The following is a 21,687-nucleotide window of genomic DNA, read 5'->3' as shown; positions in this document are numbered from 1 at the left end:
TACTAGGAGTCTTTCACTTTCTGCCCTCATCCCCTCTCCAGACAACAGCTGCAACTGGCCTTGTCAGGCTCAGATTATTGTCCAAATAATGCTCCTTGGCAGCCATTTAAGTGCTTAATTGACTGCAGATACCAGCAAATTGCTTGTTTTGGTGATGGGATTAGTACACAAGTGCAGCACGCTTGTGCTGCATGTACTCTACAGGTACCTGCAACTGGAGTCTTCAGCTTAACCTCAGTTTAGGGCAGGTGCTATGAGGCTGGTTCCCATTCACATTTAAAAGTCTGCCTCCTCCCTTGTATAACCTTCCTCAGTTGAAACAGAAACAACCCAGATAAACCATTTAGCACACAATACTTGAAGGAAGAGCCAAGGACTGGGGCCATGGTTACATGCCCACTTTAATTAGACAGTGGTTTGTGCTGCATCAAAGGAACACTCCTGCCCACACTCATCCTTGCTCCTCTGCTAGAGTTTATGCCACCATGTGGCTGAAGAATAGTGCTATTGCCAGCACAGAAGAGGCAGAAAAAGTGGTAGCCAAGGGTGCAATTTAGGGGTGGACAACAGAGATAGATACTTCTTCTGGCTGCATAGGTTTATGCCAAATTAAAGTGACCATTCAATAAATGTGTGAGATCTCAGAACCTGTGATTTTGCTCATGAATTTTTTTTCAGGAACTGTCATATTCTCAAGGGTTTTTACGGATGTTGACTGCCCTTGCAATTTTCTTTTAATCCACTATTGCACAATTGGTTGAAGACTTCTCCCTTTTAGCAGCGGCTGACGTTCATATTAATGTATTTAAAAGAAAGAGTGTTAAAATATATATGTATAAATGCCTGAGTACCAGACATGCAAAAAGAACTCTTAAAACCACAAATAAATAAAATAAATATAAAAATAAAGGGTTTTTTTCAGGCAAAAAAAAATACTTATTTAAATTACTCTGTACTTTAGAGGAGCTTCCGATGAACTGAACACAGTGAAAACTGTATCTGAGTTTTAGCAAAGATTTCAAGGTATCGCTACTGAACTTTTTAAATTTATTTGAAAATTTACTTGCATGTCTATACTGTCAGACTGGGAATTGGCTGAAACACCATAAACAAAAAGGCAATAAGAAAGACTACATTTTTGTCACAGCTGTCATGTGAGTCATGGATTTTCATTTGCTTTCAAAGTATCCGTGACTTTTGATATTTAGGGATTTTGCATGTGGGCTGGTAAACGTGATGGTTAAAGAGCTGAACCAATTTCTCTGAAAACCTTGAGTTCTGCCAAGTTAAACCCTAGACTGCACGGGAGGCTAATAGAGAGCAGGAGCTCAGCAACAACACTGTGGTTACACAAAGGATCAGACCAGTGAATTCTCACTGAGAGCTTTAATTCCTCCAGGGATAGAGAGATTTCTTTTTCCCCACAACATTTGCAATTAGGTTGAATTTGCAAAGACTAGCTCTGGCAAAACAATGACTGAAGCTAAACAGCTTCTCACAGCAAAACACAGCATTTTAGTTACTTGGGGGAAAAGGAAAACAAACACAACAAACCAAAAACAAAAGAAAAAAAAAGAAAAGAAAGAAAAGGGGGGAAAAGATATGTTACCTATGACAAAAAAAAAGCACTTCTTCACCTGCATCCCTGCATCTGTCATGGCTCTCTTATGACACTTCCGTAAAACTGTAACAGTACTGAGTCAGACCAAAGATCCATCTGGCTCAGTACCCTGTCTCCAATGCTGGCCAAAAGCAGATGCCCAGGGAAAATTATAAGCAAAAGATACAGTGATACTTCCTTGGAACACTCTTCCAACTTCCAGCAATTTGCAGTTTAGGGAGTTTCTGGTTTTGTATTTAATAGTCTTAGTAGATTTTTCTGCCATGAATTTGCCCACACACTTTTTGAAGCTGTGTAATTTTTTCTTGAAGTTACAGTCACTGAAGATTAATCAGAGAATTCAGTACTAAACAATGATACTAAATAAATATTCTGAAAGCACAGACAAACTTGCCAAAGGAGTTGCCCTTGGTCCTGTGGTGAACATTCCTTTAAAAAAAAAAAAAGGAGTGGGGAGAAAGAAGTCTTTCTATTGCTCCATCAGTTGCCTGGTCACATAACCAGTATGAAAAAGTGGGCGAGTATCTCAGGATACACTAGAGCTAATTACGCACCAGAACTTCTATATATACAAAATATACGAACGAGAAATAAAGATGGAAAAATAGTGTTTACAGTAAGAGATGCTGTTAATAGCTATTACAGCATGGAGAGAGATTTCAGACAGACAGATGATGGTTTCCTTAAAAAGCAATGATCAGTCTATTCATCCTTTTCCAACTGCACTTGTTCAAGTCGAAGATGAGTTTTGCAAAGGGACACTAAGTTTTCTTCTTTCTAAGTTTTCTTTTTTTTTTTTTAATTCAGCCAGGGCACTCAAGGCTTAATTGATCCAAATTGATCAAATTGATCCAAAGCCAAATCCTTAGGACCTGTTGTTCTTCCTTTACCTTCTGTACTATAAATAAAATAGCAGGAGCTGGAGTATGCTTGATCAGCTGTACCCTTTTGAAAACTCAACTCTGAAAGGCCTTACCACAATAATTCATTAATTTATCATGACTGATTGAAAAGGCCCCATAACTTATTCATAAAGCTCTCCCATTTTGTCAGAAGTGGAATCCTGTGCCTATGCATCTGTACATAAAAGTGTCATGTTGCCTGCTCTGACATGCCAAGTTCCTTGCAGTAGAGATTATGTTCTCCACTAGCAAACATAGCAACTTTAATGTAAAACCAATTTAAAACAAAATAAGGTTACTTCTTTTTTAAGGCAATATTTTATTTTCATAAACACAGGTAAGAAAAAAAAACATGGCAATCAAAAAATCAAGCTGCATTCTTATGGACATTATAGGAAATTTGTTGTATAGGTCTTTAAAACCAGATCAATTACACTGAGCAAATTAAAATTCTGCATTTAAACTTAGTTTTTGAAAATGCCAGGGCAATTACATTTCCTTGATTTGCATGCACTATTATAGCATTCGTGCATACAAAGGAATATTTGTAAGGGGAATTATTGCAATGGCATACCAAAATAAGGCACTCCGTAGGGTATTGAGTATTATGAAAAAGCCAACCTTGCGCAGCTTCCTTACTCCCTGTATATACTAGTCACTGAGGACAAAATAAAACTCAGAAATAATCATAGAATCATAGAATCATAGAATGGCTAGAGTTGGAAGGGACCTTCAAAGGTCATCTAGTCCAACCCCCCTGCAAGGAGCAGGGACATCCCCGACTAGATCAGGTTGCTCAGAGCCTCATCCAGCCTGGCCTTGAACATTTCCAGGGATGGGGCATCCACCACCTTTCTGGGCAACCTGTTCCAGTGTTCTACAAATCGCATTGTAAAAATTTTTTTCCTAATATCCAATCTAAATCTACCTCCCTCTATTTTAAAACCATTGCCCCTCATCCTATCACAACAGGCCCTACTGAACAGCCTCTCCCTATCTTTCTTGTAGGCCCCCTTGAGGTATTGGAAGACCGCTATCAGGTCTCCCCCGAGCCTCCTCTTCTCCAGGCTGAACAGCCCCAACTCTCTCAGCCTGTCCTCATAAGAGAGGTGCTCCAGCCCTTTTATCATCTTTGTGGCCTTCCTCTGGACCTTCTCCAACTGATCCATGTCCTTCTTATGTTAAGGGCTCCAGAACTGGACACAGTACTCCCAGTGGGAGTAATCATGTGCATTGAGCCAGACCTGTGGTGTAGAAGATGTAAATTGAAATTATTGCAATTCAATAAATTTGAAGTCCACTAAAAGTGGGGTCTTACACAACAGGTAGTGTGCCAGCTCTGTCTCAGCTGTCTAAACTGTACTTTTCATAGTAGGCTTTGGAAAGCCCTACTGTCTTGTAGATGATGCTTCCTTGGGCTCCAGAACCCCACAGGTCTGAGACTGCAGCATTTTTGTCCAGTTGGAAATCCATCATGGAGTAGTTTTGCCCAGCTTTGCCTGCCTCTGCCATTCAAAAATCATTAGTCAAAATAAAGAAAGTATTTTTTATGCTGCTTTCTGAATCTATTCTTTATCTTTTTATCTGAATTACAATACATTAGTTTTCTGTTCCATATACAAATGGCCAAGACCCACATAGTGTCTCTAGTGCCTATATGGTAGACTAAAATACCCTACTTCCCATTCAGTGTCTCCTTTTAAGGCTACTTCCCTTTAATGTTTTCTGGGTTTGTGTTAGGGAGGTTTTTAGAGTACACATTTTCTATCTCATTTTCTGTCGATTCTTATTAGGTTGATTTTTTCTTTTAATGTCCTTGATCACATCCCTTGAAGAGGAAAAAAAAGATTTTTCAAGCACTCCTGCTTGAGGCTCATGAACAGCAGTGGCCCATGGGAATTCCACAGTGCCATCTACTGCAAGGGACTAGAATAACTGATAATGCAGCACTCTTTTTCCGGTTGATCTTACCTTCTAACTTGTCCAAGGTCTCTTTTCCGTCTGTCCACATCCCAGCACATTTTGTTACCATACCAGTTTCTCTGGCTCTCTTGTGAGCTGAACTTGTGGTCATAGCATTGCACTGCTTATTTCCAACCCTAATTTTACCATTCTTTTTTTTTTTTTTTTTTTTTTTTTTTTTTGTGGGTAGGTGTGGTAGAGCCATGTTGGTTTCTGAGGCATGACTGTTCCCCCTTGCCAGATCACTGGCATCATCTTTCCTTCAAGAAGACCTCGAGAAAATTCCCTTCAGAGCCTGCCCATGATGATTGTTCATTGGCTAGAGGATGAGGTGAGAGATTCAAACCAAACAAAGCACTAACATCCTTCCGGAGGGAGCCAAATGTGCTGTCTCTGCAGCTTCTTCTGGCCTTGGAAGCAAGGGATCAGGACAGAGAAATATACCGCTGCTTAGTTTGAGAGCAATAGAGCGGAGCTTGTGTTGACTGACAATTCAAGCATGGCCTGGCACAGCCCGTTGCTTAGCAAGAATCAAAGCAACTAAGGTTCACAAGAGCAATGTTTTTTCCTTTAACGCTATGAGTTGTTCCATTAAGGTTAGATTTGGAAGCCCAATGCTTAGGTGGGATATAAGTGAGCTGTAGAGGCCTTTGGTTAACACTCTGATGGTCTGGTTTTTCAGGCTTTGTTTTTCTTTTAGGGAAATATTAGGGCGCAGTGAGACACAGTAAGAAAAGTTTATCAGTTAACGCAATCACCAGCTGACAATGTAAATCCATATTTGGAATAAAAGTTTCTTCAGTATCTCAACAGTTTATTAGCTTTAATATGTGTTAGAATAAAAACAAAATTACAAAATGAATATTTGATATCACCAGACTCCGCTACACTCAGGCAATTATTCTATCCTGCATAGTTCTGCTAATAGGTAGGTCAAGGGAGCTTAATCTTTGACCATGGAGTACGTAGCCAGAGAGGCACTTACCTAGCACTTGCCTATAATCTGGCTAGATTGTATTAAACTGAATGCTCTTCACTGCATCTGCCAGACACTGTAGTCTAAAAATCTGTGTAGATTAACAAAAAAGAAAAGGAATGGAATGGGGAAAATATTAGGCTGCAAATCACAATATCCCTCCCAGCCAAAGTAAGGTGTGTTTATTCCCCAGACCAGTTCTTACCTCAGATTTCATTGATTACTGACACATTCTGACTGGATTTGAGAGATAATAATTAATTACACATATTATTCAAACACAGAAAAGAGAATGAAGTATGGTTATCAATTAATATGTTTCTTTAAATTATAGACTTTTGTGTACACTAGTCATATACAAATGTTTGAACACTAGTGTACATTCGACAATTCCAGGCAGGAAGATTTCCTTCATTGCTATAAATAGATTTGTAGCCTGTTAAGCACCAGCGGTCATTAACAAGTTACGTTTATTCTCTGATGAGAAAATAGATCTACCTAGTTATGCCAAAGAGACACTGATATTTCTAAAATTAGACAGGGGAGGTCAGTAATCTTTTAATAGCAGTGTTAAAAACTGGCATCCTAATTAAGTTATGAATTACGAAAGGATTTTCAAGCGGGAGCTATGTGCTCAAGGATCCAATAGATATATAAGGAGAAGCTCCTAATCAAACCTCAATTCCTTTCTATCTAAGTCATGCCCAGGAATCTTGAGTAAGGACTGATCCCAGCTACGTAAATGTCTTGAGAGCGGTTTAGCTGGTTAATAGGTGATCCAAGGAAAGGGTAATGTAAGTGCACTTTTATTTTATTTCTGTGTGTCTGTTTTGTTAATCTTGGAGTAAGAAGAAATTCATTCTTTACTTTCAGTTGGGTTTTTTTTTGTTTGTTCTATGGAAAGGGCAGTTGGCAAACCACTCAGCAATTTCAGCAGGATTAGAGTATTCCTCAACAGGGGGGACAGGACCATGCCTGTCATGACCAACATTTGGAAGGAATACTTGAGGTTACTGAGGAGATAGTGAGGTGGTTCCTTGCTAAGCAGTATGGAGGCAAGCCTGTCAGCACCGCTATAAGGAATTGTTGCAGAAGTAGGGACCTTACCAGGCTGTCCACACAGCAGGGCAGTAGCTTCAGCTACTTAATGGTCACCCACAGTCTTCCAGCAGACACACAGAAAACTGGACAGTGTGACCTTGTTTACCACAGTCCTAAAATGTTTTTAAAAAATGTTAAATTACAGCTCTCCTACCCCAAAACAAAGGATCCCCTTGGAGTGCTGATGTTGCACCCCTGCAATTCACTCTAAATGACCAGAAAGACCGCTCAGTCTCCTCCCTCTTCAACACTGTGCAGCTTTTCCTTGGGTTGGGGGCTATTTTCCCATGCAGAAATGACCCTCGGGGCATTATAACATATGCCCAGTTCATATATACCTGATCTATTAGAGGCAAAAGCAGTTCTGACAAGAACAGTAATTACAAGAATGTAATGTTCGTTTCTACAGAAGGCACGGTGTCTGCATGCCTGGGAAGGGCCCAAGATGCTTACAGCATTTCTATTTTCCATGCTGTGGTGAATTTGGAACCTTTACACAGCTTAAGACAGAATAAATTTCACTCCAGCACAAATCTCTTGATCATTGCTCCTTCAAATGTGGGAAAACAACACTGAGAATGTGGAAAGTGTAGAGCACATCATAAATCCATGGACACAGGAACTCAGAAAGCTGCATAAGGCACATAAGGTCTGCTATAAAGGAAGCACTGTGCTTTCATATTATTTTCTGTTTAAAATCTACATGTGTGGTTTGGGACAAAGGTCTTTTAGTGTAGAAGAAAGAAGGTTCAGTGTTTTTCTTCTTCTTTTTTTTTTTTTTTTCTCCTAAAAAGAGGTACGTCTCTGGAGAGACAGTGGAGAGATGTACTCCAGTCTCTAGCACACACTGCTGCAGGAAAGGTGAAATTTTTGAAACCACAGAAATAATAATGAGGAGAACTCGGCACCCAGGGTATAGTTCATGTCTGAATAACCAACAGGTGTTTAAGCAAAGATAAAAGTTTGCATGCTGGCTGTCACTTGGTGAGTTTCATTATGGATTTCTCATCTTAAAATTGAGGTGTTTTGAGGAACGCTTCCTCCACCACCTAATCCTATCAGAAAGCACACATGTCCTTTCCCTCTTTCTTCTCAGGAAGGCAGAGAGATCCCAACAGATTCACCCTGGAGCTACTTCTATCTCAGCAGTAGTACTAGAAATTCCACCTGTGTATTCCTACTGCTGCTTTAGAAAACAGATCCCTGACACTAAAGAAGAGTTCATATGTCTGTGTCACCTGGTTTCTTAGAGCATCTGACTCTGTTTCACAGAGTCTGGGAAATCTTGAGGTTTTTGCATCTTCATATACTCAACATGCCTGCCCTTTTCCTTGTCACAGATGAAATGCAGAATTAAAATCCCTGAAGGACTTTAAGTACACATAATCTAGACAATCTAAAAACAAATTGTACATGAGTCATCTATTTAATGGAAGAAGTCAAATCATCAACATCAGTTGTCACAATAAATGCTATCAACTCTATATTTGCTAGCATATGCTCTATATTAGGGAGAGACATAGCAGCTGAATTTTGCAATTCACATTCACTGTGAATTCAAAGTGAAGAAGTGGCACTTCAGAGATCCATTCCATTTGTCTAGCTTCAGATGGGATAGATTATGCTTCTAGGCATCATTATTCATACTGATTTGATCCTGACTGTAAATGGAGCCCTGTGTGACCAGTTCAGATATGGTCTTTGATTCTGCAGCCAGGTACACCTGGATGAGCTCACCCTTTCACACTTGAAGCAAGGGAGATGTAGTTCTCACAGCACTGCTGGCTGCAGACTCACACAACTTCTACTACCTTTGTTGTGAAGTCAAATGAGAGACAACTGGAATTTAACGCATGATGAAACCCAAGTTTTTCCCCCATTCACACCGAGCAAGCCTCAGAGATGGTTCCCAACACAACCACGGAACAACCATCAATGGAAAAAAAGTGCTCATGCACTGGAAATGCAGTGGGACAACATTATGCTAATAGGCTTCTATCACCTTTCCTGAAAATACGCCTCAGGATATATTCTCACCTATCCTGTGAAACTGTCAAACAAGTATCAGTAGGAGAGTTATAACCACGGCATGGGGTGACTGAGCTGGAACATCTGAGACCCCACAAACCTCCACCTCCACAAGGACAAACCAGACTGAAACTCAGGCTGTTTTAGGAGGAATATAGTCTGACTTCTTTGAAAAAAATCATAAACTTCATATGACCTGTGGCATCTTAAAATGATTTTTTCCTAATTCAGCCTAACTTCCACAATATTACATTTTCCTCCTTTCCTTATATAAATGCACTTTTGGCTCATTCAAAGAAGTATTTTTAAAACTACACACCTAACAAGCAAGATTTCTAATCCAAATAAATCTGTACAGTATACATACTTGTTTGTACATCTTTGTTAAACTGTGTGGTGGAAAGGAAAAGTAAGATAACATTTTCCTTAAAGGAAAGCTTGTTTAGGCGCAATGAATTTCAAAAGTTATTACTATTGCTTTAGGAAAAAATGATTTTTTGCTTGTGGCACAAATATACAGAAATGCTAGAGTGCAACTAGAACTAAAATGATGTGAAAGATTAATCAAATTCATGGAAATCACAAAGCCTGTTTCACTGTTCTTTATGCAGATATTCCACAGCACTGCAAATTGCAGAGCAGTGAGGTAGCTTGTATTTGGCTACTGCTGCTCCTGTGGGCTGCTTTGGGAGAACAATTGCTCTTCTCTGCTCCATAAATGTGGGTTTTGACAAATTGGGGGACTGTAGAAAATCGAGGTTCCCTATTCAAAGAGGCCTGTCTGTGCTGCCTTTGATGCCTGACCATTTGGGATTCAGAGCTCAACAGCATCTCCCACTGTGAGAAGCAAAGTCCTCAGTAGGCTCCACAGAGGATCAATGAGAAGCCCTCACGTACATGGGATTTTGATACCAGTAGCAGTCATAGTACTGCCCGATCCCAAGCACCCAGTTCCCCTGGGGACCTTCCACAGGTGCTGCTGGAGGCAGTTATCGCCCTCTTGCCCCAGCCTCAGGAGAATCCTGACATCCTTGCCCTGGACAAGGAGTCCAGGGACACAGCTAACGTAGCCAGCGCAGCTCAGTTCCTAAAACTGGATGCTAAAACTGGACTCTCCTAAATAATTTCATTTGACTTCTCAGCAAAGAGAGGAATAAAAACTTGCACAGTTGTGAGGGAGGCATCAATTTTCTGGAGATCTACAAGGATCTGATTGATCACTATAGTGCCATTTCATCTCTGTTTCAAGAGGTTTGTAGCAAAGAGTGACCTAGGATGGCAAGATCTCACCCCAAATTTTACATGTCTCTGGATTCTGAAAAAAAAAAGCACAGTGGTGGTGCAGATATAAGGATTAAATGGATTTATTCATCCTTATAGATATTGGATTGGAAAGCACTTGCAGAAACCGTAAGATTCACTATGAAGATAATGATGATGTTCAATTACAGGTAAAAAGTATAGCCACAGAGCAGAAAATGAAAGCAGTAAGAGTACTTGGGGTATCAACCTCTTTACAACACCCGTGCCTACACATAGACATTCGCTTACACATGTCCGGTACCTCCTGTGACAAAGTATCTTTAATTCTGCAGAAAGTCAGCACTGGAGTCTGTATCAAACAAATGTCATGGTCTCTCACACATGCAGAATTTTCTACATGCTAATATAAGTTTTTGTTGCATTGTGTCTAACGAGGGAAACAGACAGTGTTTTTAAAATTCTGCCTTATAATCCAGGCAGATTCCAGTAGGCACCACAAACCTGTGTTAGCACTACAAGCTGCAGGAGACAGGGGGTTGTATTGAAAAATTTTGTTCTACCATACCATGTAATAAACAGCTCTTTAAAAAAAACCTCTTCTGGTTACTGGCAGTGTAGGTAGGAGAGCTAACCTCCCACCTACTGGAACTGTGTCAAATCCATGGAAAGAATATCAGTGATTTTACTTTGCAACTGGCTTTAAAAGTGTGCATATCTTACATAAAATCAAAGACATTGCCTGCCTCTGAAACAAGAGTATATATATTGTCAAACTTTTCTGAAGAGAGCTGGTTTATTTGACATTGAAACCATGCCCATCAAATATCTCAGACATTTGTTCCTATTGTGAATTTTGTTATCCCTAGAATCCACAGTTAACCCCTACTGAGAATTGCTATATTTCCTATAAATTCTCAAAAGTAAATATATTTTTTCCTAAAACTGTTACCAGGTTATCATAGTCGACTATCCTCTGCGGTTTTCCAAGGAATCTTTGGGATCCTGTATGGAAAAGTACGGTGTGTTACATATGGAAACGTGTTTGCAGTACGTACTGGGCTTGGAAACTTCCATGGCTTGGAAACTTAATGACACTGAAGGATTTATTCTATCATCAATAGAAATATTAGATCATTCTGAGAATCTCTCTTCAGCCTAAACTCTCAAATAAGCGTGGATGGAAGCTCTTTGGATCTATAAGGAGAGTAAATTTTCAGCTTAAACAAGTGCCCAGCATTAAAATCTCCATCTTGAAAGGACAGAGTGAGTTTTAATAGGCGTTTCAGTGCCAAGACATGTCAGTCAAATTATTATTGGCTCTAGCTGTACTCTCACAAGCTGTTACATTCTTTACCTGCAGCAGAGTGGCACTCAAAAAGGTGCAAAATTCTTCTTTGCTTTTGAAAACACCAATGAAAGTAAAAAAGAAACCAAACAAAAAAACAAACCAGGAACCCAAACCCTCCAATCTAATTCACACAACTGAAAACCTCTGATCTACACAGAAGAAGGACAGACCCATAAACTTCAGTAAGAACTGTCCTTTGAGAGACAGAAGGCCACAAAGCCAAAATATTTAATAATTAATGGACATGAATTCTAGCTGTATTACTCCCGTTACCACCCATGCATATGTGTACATACATGTATGTACAGTATTACACCAAGTTGCACAAGTCACAGCAGTTTCAGGCTTGCTCTTATCCCAGTTACCTATTTTAAATCACGACTGTGTATTGCAAATAAAATCAATCTCACTGAAGTGTTAAACGGTTCGTATATTGCCAGAATGTGAATTTTCTTTAGAGAAAATGAATTACATTGAGAAGAAGGGAAAGAGGGAGAGAAAGAGAGGGAAGGGGAAATCAGAACCGTTATTTTTAGATCAGTGTTTTGAAATGTGATCTGCCCCTTAGTCTAAGATTTCCCAGCTGCCTTGTCACCCTGTCTTCTTTTTTTTTTTTTTTTTAATTTTCCCCCTCTTTTTTCTTTTTTTTTTTGAGGGCATGGTTGAGATGGGAGGGAGAATCATATATACACAAAATAGCTTTGTCTAGAAACTCTGAAAATGTGTCTGACCTTGCAGAAAAGAAGTCATATATGAATTTGGGGAGTGGAGGCTAGGGGGTGTTTTACAGGGAATCACACGGCTATGTAATTACAGATCTTGTATACGTATAAACAAACTCCACCTTAAGATCAGCAGAGAAAAGACTTGCTTACTTGTCTGATGGCCAAGAAAAAATATACTAAAGCAGGCTATAAATAGAACGAATAAGAAAACTGAGAAAAAAAAAAAAAGCACTGATGGCTGAGAGAAAATGTTCTTCCTTACAAACTTTGCTAGATCTGGTATAAGTCTCTTTTTTTTTGGACTTCATAAGAGCTATCATGACACAAATCTTTCCCGGAGAGCTTTTAGAACATCCCTGGGGCATGCCTCCAAATGAGTGTCAAAAAGTTTCATTTCAAGACAAGGTGCAAACTGCATTTCAGACAACATGAAAGGACAACGGCAAGAAATTCCACAAACAAAAACCTGCAACCATTCCTTGCCTTTTTTATTCCACATAAGAAAAGTACAGCCTGTTGTAGTTCCCAATCTTCCACAGCTCCAGACTCAGCTCACTGTGCTGATCCACGCTTGCTGTGACAGTCTCTAAGGGGTGATCTGCCACCTGAGAACTTCCAGACACAACTACATCATATACTCACAGCTCTCCTGCCTCCCGACATAAGAGCTGGAGCCAGAGCCAGGCAGCAGGAAGCACCTGTAAGTATTTTACATCCACCAGGGACAACACCTCCCAGCTTGCAGACTTCTCATCTGGCCGAATACAGGCAGGGACCTACCCCCTCCTCCTCAGGTAGCCAGAACCCTGGCCAAGGCGCTCGTAAGCGGCCACAGCTCATGGGATGAAGGCATTTCCTCTCTGCCATAAAATGCATCATTTACTGTCACAGCCTTTTTCTCCATCGGGAACGGCTGGCAATGGATATTTGCTCCTCTCACCCTTCCTCCTCTTCTCCCTCCCTTTTTCTACCACCCCCGCACATGCTAAGCCTCAGGAGGTTTCACAGGAAGGAAGAAGGAGCTTGTACGTTGTCTGAAAAGGCTTTATAAGCTGCCCTTCTGGCACAGAACTAGAATCAGGACATTGTTTAGTTACATGTCTGAACTAGAGAAATAGGCACAATGAAGCTAGATGCCATTGGGTGGTTCACAAGTAAATTTGTCTACAGTACATTAACCAGCACATTTGCACAGCTGCAGCTCTCTCTCCCTTCCTCTCTGACTTTGGGTATGCCAGGTAACATCCTCACAGCTACAGCACAATGCCAAATGTACTTCGGATTATTCCATGTTTACTGCACAACACAACAGTCTCTGGAGACAGAGCTGGAGGCAAAGCTGCCTATATGGTCTTGGAGTCCATCCAAGAAGTCAGGTCATCTAGTCAAGATAGGAAGAGACAGAACCAGAGACAAGACTACCAACATTGTAGCTCAGATCAGAGACAGGATCAGAAACAGGGCTACAACATAGGGCTGGTGTCCATCCTGGAAATCCAGTTAGCAACTCAGGACAGCAAGAGACAGGGACATCCGCAACATCTCTCAGGTGCTCTAGGGGCCCAGGACTGAGCTTAATAGAATCTGTGGACCGACGGGCAGGGGCTGCAGGGATGGAGGCCCTAGGTGAGGCTAGTCAGGGCAATTAAGGGCTTTGGTGCACTCAAGGTCCTGACTGCTGTAACTTGGCAACAGAGATTGTAGCATGAGGGAATCACAGTCCTTAAGAAATCTAGCAGTACTCTGTCCCATTGCTCAACTCACCTCAGCATAGAGAATCTTAAAGGGATGGTCCCTCAAGGGATTTTTCAGGTCAGTAAATCCATATTTCAAATTTCCAGATAGTAGTTGTCATGCAGATAGCTAGTGCTTGTTCTAGCTATCTTGTCCTCTACCTAAGAATCCAGGAGTGCACAAGAAAGAATCTAGCATCCCTACGTAGACACCCAGATCAATAGGAGAAATACAGTGTATTTCATGACATCTCTAACAGCTTGCCCTCTTTAAGAATAAAGCTGTGAACAGAGTACAGAAATTGCAGAAGTCTGGAAATAAAAGAAGCATTTAAATTGGGTTCCCCAACCCTTTATCCTGGTCTCCACGGAAAAGTGGAGGAAAAGCATCACTTGCTTTTGTTTGGGTTCAGCTAGACCTCTTAGTAATGCTCATGGTTATATTAATCATTCAAAGCAGTCAGAATGTTCTCCTTTTTTTAAAATCTCTGTGAGATAAGAACACCAGATGGTCCTGCAAGCCTATCTGAAGACACCATATTGCTGCCTGAAGGGAGCCACTCTTAACCCTGTTTTCTCATGTAACATCTTTACCAACAGTACTGTCTCTCTGCTCTCCTGCAGCCTAAACATAGTTTTGCAGTCTAAATCCAAAGTTCCACTTTGGTAAAACTGGGCACTTAATCTTAATCTTCAAGTCTGAGAACAAAATGCCTCGTCTAACTGGTGCCATTTCCAGTCAGAACCACCCTTGCTGTAAAGCATTGCATTTCATAAACCTCAGCCCTTGAGGGCAAACAGCTAATTGTTTAAATGGTGTTGTGCAAATACTCCAGAGGTGAACAATTCCCCAAACACCTGCTGCTGTAGTTAATGCCTGTGCACTTACTTCTAGCCATAACATGCATATGTATAATCTGTCTGTGAAGAGACACTATGGAAAAAGTTTTAAAAAGGCAGGAATGTTCAAGCCACCTTCTTCTAGCTTTTGTTTACCACAAAGACAGGAAGAGAATGTGCAGATAAATGTGATCCCAGACCAAACGGTGAGAGGATTTAATTCCTTTTAATATATTCATGTGGCAGACAAGACACACACATAAGGGGGGACTTCTGTTTTGTATGGAAAAGTGACCACGCAGTGACTGGGCGATAAATCATTTCCCAGTCTTGACAATTTTCTGTGAAGAAGATTTAATGTAAGGCAGCCCACTGGCTGCATTGCTTGCCTCCCACGTGGGCTGTGGAATCCCTCAGAAGCAGGGGGATCAAAACCAGTGCGGCAGCCCCTGCTTCACAGTAGGGCTATTGACCATTCCAGTTTGCTGTCCTCCCCTCCAGCACCAACTTATTCGGGTGCCCCGCACCCTGTGAAAGCATCCCACAAACGACTCAGAGCAATAAGTGAGAGCAGAAACGAGTTCTTTCACAAGCTGAGATGGCAGTTTACCCCCAGAAGCGAAAGAACTGATAAACCTCATAATACTTTAACTTTGCAAGTTAACTGCAGGTATTATTCCTATTCAAGTGCTTAATCCTACCCTGACTCCCAAACTGTTTGCCTTCATGTCCCACAGCAACAAATTCCACAGGTTGATTAGATGCCACTTTAAAGTTTACTGCCTTTCAAGTGCTTTAAATATGTAGTCTTCATTTTATCATGTTGATCCAGCATGAAGTGTCCAGTTAATTATAACCCAGTCAGCTCTCATCCTAGTAGAACAAGAGCTGGCCAGGTTACCAAGGGCTCCTAACTGCAAGAATGTTCTTAAGCTAAGGAGGTAAGGGTTGAGGTTCCAGCCATCTTGGATGGATGTGAGACCAGCCTCGGAATGTGAGGCTGGGTTTTCTGAAGTGGCCTACTCGTGTTCCCAGAGAAATTTTATAACTTAGTTAGTGGGAGTACAGTGATATATTGGAATAACCCTCACTTTAATGAACACTTTAAATCCAGAAGTTTATTCCCTCTACAAAAAACAAGTTAGGATACTATCATAAATGTATGTTTCTTTCAAAGGCAAATCAGCTCCCACAGTAATTAGTATAGCCGGACCTATTTGCCTAAGAAGGAGCATCGCAACGGTGGTTTAAAAACTTAGAATCAGTATGTCAGGTTCTCCAGTACAACAATTCCTGCTCCTTCTTTGCTCGGGTCAGTATATTCACCTTGTGTGAGTCTGCAGAAATATACAAACATACATAAGTATGCTTTTAACCATAAACTTTAAGGTCCAAAATACCTGTTCCATAAAACCAGAATTCTTAATGAAAGCACTTTAATTTAGAAAAACCTCATATAGTGAAATCACTTCTAAATTTTGAATGGAATTTTCTGCAAAGTTTAGTTTCAGTAATTTGACACTCACCTGGAATACAGGTCAAAACTTTGTTTCATTGAAAAAATGCTTATTTATTAAATAAGTGTGACTGCTCTGAGATGATAGAAAGATTAAGCTATAGATCTTCCAAAAGATTAACAGCCAGCAATCATCCAAAATAAACTGTAATTATCTAAGTCTCAATAAAGCAGAACAAAGAACTCCAGTGAGGTGCTAGGCCTGGCCAGCCACTGTACAGTCAGGACGTTGGGGGAACCTGAAACAGATTACAATCACGCTGTTATAAAGCTTGGTAGACTTTCTTTTTTCTTTATACAAGAAAAAATAACATAGAGTCATAGGATGGCTAGGGTTGGAAGGGACCTTTAAAGGTCATCTAGTCCAATTCCCCTGCAAGGAGCAGGGACATCTTTGACTAGATCAGGTTGCTCAGAGCCTTATCCAGCCTGGCCTTGAACATTTCCAGGGATGAGGCATCTACCACCTCTCTGGGCAACCTGTTCCAGTGTCCCACCACCGTAATTGTAAAAAATTTCTTTCTTATGTCCAATCTGAATGTACCTCCCTCCATTTTAAAACCATTACCCCCTCGTCCTATCACAACAGGCCATGCTAAAGAGTTTCTCCCCATCTTTCTTACAAGCCCCTTTTAGGTACTGGAAGGCTGCTATAAAGTCTCCCCAGAGCCTTCTCTTCTCCAGGCTGAACAGCCCCAACTCTCTCAGCCTGTCCATGAAAAACCTTTTACCGTGTGTCAAAGATTAAACTGCCTGGGAAGGAGGAAAACCAAGGACCACATTGATATGAGACAGGAGAGAGACATACAAGAGGCTGATTGAGTAACTTCAGTGTAGATGATAGCCTACTGATTGGGGCTGTCAGTTGGGATATAAAAAGACTGGATTTAAACCTCTGCTAAGTCATTCTTGCCAACCCACACAACTGCCCTAAGTAGACAGCTCTTAGCTGTCCCAAGGTGTCTTTGCACATGTGTGTGAAAATATTTTACAAGGTCTTTTAGTTTTCCTTGGCCTTGCTGCTATAGAAGCAAAGAACCTTTCTTGAACCTCAAACACTTTCATGGGATGAAACACTCATCTTTCTGCTGTTGAAAGCTGTGCACTTTTAAAGCTCAACCTTCTGAAAATTTTGACACAAGGAACAGACTGTGTTAGATCTGTAGAGGATTCTGCTATGCAAATGGGCACTGAAGTAATAAAATCATCAAAGCAATGCTAGCTATTCAACAATGAGCTGCCATTCGTTGCCAGAGAAACACTATGTTGAATGAAATGCATTTAGAAAAACATTACTACAAAGGGAAAATATGAGTAATCAACCTAAAGCAATGAGCCATGGAAGTTTGTTTTATGAAACGTCTTCCGGACTGTCTCAAAATATTAGACATGCTGACAGAGACATCAGAGAGGTTTTCTGTTATTTCTTATAGAGGTGGTTTCAATTTTAGATTCATCACCCCAAAACTATATCATCTTGGTCTACCTGTCATGTTAAGTTTTTGAATGGAGGAGACTGAAAGTCTGAATGTCATGAGAGAACCTGAAACAATGTAATTGCAACCAACATGCCCATAGTTATGCCTTTTTTTTTTTGTCTTCTTGTGTGTGTGTGTGAATGTCCTTCTCTAGTTCTTCCATATGATTTTCTCCCCCTTCCTTGTAGAAAGCAAGGACAATCAAGTTCTGCTGCTTGCACCATATAATACAGTCAAAGAAACTCTCATATGAGTAGAGAAAGAAAATTACATTTCAGGAACTTAAGCTGAGCTCTCCAGAATCTCCAAGATCTCCAACCTTGAAGTCTCTTGTTTTATTACATTCATAGACTAACTGACTTATGATTAACGAAAATTCACTTTGCACATAGGCAGCTTTCTTTACAGCATGCCATATTCTGCACAGAGGGTTTCAAAGTAATCTGCTGATAGTGTGGGCTAGTACAAAAAATAATACTTTCTCCATCAGGAGCAAGAAGACAGCACAAAAGGAACTGTGCCTCTTTAAAGCATGCATTTTTCCCTCAGGTGCTCCTGGAGTTACACAACTTCGGTTTTGCTTAGGTTCAACAATTATACTGGGAATCACATAGAAACACACTGTAGGCCTCACTAGCCTGCTGGGTGATTTTAATAACCAGCAAATATTTGATTAGGAAAAAATTATCCCCTTACAGATTAAATTAAGGAGGTATACAAGCAAGTCTGATCACATCGGCACTCCATATATCGGCATACAGATGTGATTTTGGTCATCTGTATGGAATAAATAAGTGTATTGCCTTATTCTCTGTCCTGTACAGATAAGCAATGCCTACAGTATCAACATCAACAGGCCAAGAGGGATGGAAGCTTGAATCCATTGCATTTGCCTTTTTTGTTTTAAGGGTATGGGATGAGTTGCAAGTTTAGCAAAGCACATTTTCAAGTAAAACATGGAGGCAAAGAGAAATCACAAGTTTGTATGAGCTCTCATCTGGGCCTGGAGCTTTCTTGATCAGCCAATCAAAAGACCGAGAAGGTAGAATAAAACAAGCAACACCTAATCCTTTCACCCTTTGTATCTTACTTGGCTATGAAAACATAGACTGCGAAACATTCATCAAATAGTAAGAACACTGACTCATAGCAAATCTTTTTATTTCCTTTTAATTTTAAAATTTTCTTTCCATCTTGTTTCAAGCCTTCTTAGCTAATGTAGGTGTCAATCTACCTTGTAGAAATGCTGTCAACTTTATGACATTGTTTCCATTACAGTGTGCACTTTTCCATTTTGGCGACTCTCCTTAATAAGTGCTATCAGAATTAAAACACTTGAGGGTAGGATTATGTCTAAGTATATCCATTACTTTTGCTCGAGGAAACTAAACTGTTGCTGTCACTTGATAGGTACTTAATCTGTTACAACAGGATATTTTTTTTTTCTGTAATTCTGCTTTTACTGATTGATGCATATTCTCCCATGACACTTTCCTGGAGAATTTTTCCTCTGGCCATATATAATGGTCATCAACAAAGAAAATAACATTCCAGGCATGCAGCTGGTTCTAATACACTGCAGGCACAACATCTGAGCCCTTACCAAGCCAACATGTCTGTTCTGTAGTGCCATCATACCTCAAGGACCTGCTCTACCTCCTCTGAAGTAACACAGGTGCTAATCCAGAGAGCTCTGAGGACAGATGAGCAGCCAGTCAAAACAAAGTGAAATAAAAAGACACATTTGTCTGACCAAATCTTGTTTTCTAAGTACTCTTGGTGGAGAGCAGACAAAGTCAAGCAATTCTAACTGTGATCTTTCTCACTTGGAGTGCGTCTGAATAAGGCTTTAGTAAGACCTTGCTGTTGCTAACCAACTAGATGAATGCTACAGCCCAGGGAAAGGTTGTTTTTAATTTAGATGCATTTGAAAATGCCCAGAGCGGGATGATAGAATTGCAGACCAAAGGACAGCAGTAGGGTTACGATCTGATGGTGATCCACCATTCAGATCTGTCATTGCTTTTATTTCATTCCAAAACCCTGCATTCGAGTTACCTTCACGCTTATCAGTAAGGTGGAAAGTTTGCTGATATTCCAACAGTTCACTGAAAGCACTCCACTTCTTGTTCCTGTACTGAGCGGAGCCCAGCCCAAAATTCAGTTATGCCAGATGAAGGACTGTCTCCCAAGCATCTCTGAATGGATTTAGGCAGCTGAGAGAGAGGGATTACTCCAACATTCTCATTACACTTGGCATATTTAGTGCCTCATGGTCAGCCTCAGGCGTCCAAGAACTACGAGCAAGCACTCTTCTGTCACACAAAATGGCGAGATTTAGTTTCCTTGAAAACAGAAAACAATAGCAACGGGTTTTGTCCACATTCAGTTTTTAACTCCCACTAACTCGCTGTGACATTTAGTTCTGCCAATTCCTGCAAATTTGTATAAAGTGATCTTTGGCCCCAGGATTCCCACATGAATTAATTACACACTCTTTCAGCCCTATGACAATTCTTTAGTGCCCAAAGAAATCTGCCCTTTGTGCCCACTACGCATCTGCTGCTTCTGCATCTGCAATAGATCTTCATCTTCTGATCAAACCTAGGAACGGTAGTTTCCAGACTTCTCTACATGTCACTCAATGCCAAGGCAGAAGTAATTACTTGAGAAGTATTTTGTCTCATTTATTTCCTGGAATGGAAATTAGAGGAGGATGGTGAGGAGGGAAGAGAGAACCAGAGTGTAAAATGACTCAGTTTTTTTTCTACAGTGATGGAGCCAGCTCAGCTGTCCTAAAATGACGGGTAGCTTCTGTTCCACTCCTATCCCAGGAAAATAACATCAGAGGCTGCCTCTCCTTTAGATTCTCTGTTAACCTGGGCAAAATGAACAGAGGAAGGGATGTCTTAGCCTCCTGCAGAAACCCTCACTGACTGTTCTTCCCCACAAGGCAGCCAGTCAGAAGCATCCTGTGAAAAAGCCAGCTGTGGACTGCAGCTTGGCACAGCTACCTGACTGCTAGCAGCAGGGGTCAAAGACATATGATTAAGGTGAGAGGTTCACCAGCTGGCACTGCTGCTAGCATGAGCTCAGAGACCAGGGTGGCTCCAGATGGAAGTAGTTGCTGATGCTATTAATAAATCCTGTGCTTTCTGCCCAACTCTCCAGCTTCATTCTACTCCCGAAATATCAAACTAGACTAGAAAGTAGATTTGGTCTTCTTCGCACAACTCCAGCGATAGAAAGCAAAAGGAGCCAACCCTGCAGAATATTCTTGGCCGAAGGAACTTGCCTGAGTGGCCAAGGGAGGGCATCATGACCCAAGGCTCTCCCAGCCTTGGCATGACAGGCATGGCTGGAGAAGAGGCAAGTGTCTTGGGCTGAGGCAAATTAATTTAGTCTTGTGGCTGTGCCAATTCGCTCTGAGCCAAATAGGGATCTGGCCTAGCTGGGACTATCAGCGTGTGGCCTAAAGCCAGCTGTGCCATCCCCTTCCATAGGGCTCCAAAGTCGGAATTCAGATTTTATTTGTCTGGGTTGCTGTGCTCCAGCATTGCTAGGCCGGATATCTTTTTTAGATATTACATTTTACATGTATGTTTTAAATAAATAGCTTGTATTTTAGGAGCACTTAGCCATAAGTATATAAACTGCTCTGAGGTTTACCCCATTGGAATTAGAATGAACCTAATTCATAATTCAGACATCAGGCTAGAAACAGCTCAGCTTTGCTCCACGGACCTATAGCTTGATGTCTGAACTGCCCACGAGACGCCCTCTAATCCCAATAGCTGTAACCTAACCTCAGAGTGGTTTCTAAACTTACTAAATAAATATACTTTTTAAAGAGGAATGCACCATATTTATTAGGGGTTTTGCTCCATTCAGGCAGACTATCATTTTAGAGCTGTTTCTAGGAGAGAGGCTGTGGAGAGACACAACCGTATTCAAGAAAAATTTCAGAGCACACTTTTTTTTTTTTTTGAAAAAGGAAAAATCCAACCTACTGTATTTAACTGAATACAGAAAGTATCTGAAGATACAAATTCTTAAGCTATAGAGGGCTACCTCCCATAAGTACTTACCCATGCAAAAACTCTTCTTGCATGGGTAGCCATACTGAATTCACTATGACTGCCCATTTCAGAAGGTTACCAAAGAATGGACACAAGCTGTCTACTCTTGTGTTCA

Source organism: Chlamydotis macqueenii, chromosome 1 (assembly GCF_036417535.1).
Source record: "Chlamydotis macqueenii isolate bChlMac1 chromosome 1, bChlMac1.mat, whole genome shotgun sequence".
NCBI lineage: Eukaryota > Metazoa > Chordata > Aves > Otidiformes > Otididae > Chlamydotis > Chlamydotis macqueenii.
The sequence above is the reverse complement of the archived record's forward strand: the minus strand, read 5'-3'. Positions refer to the sequence as shown.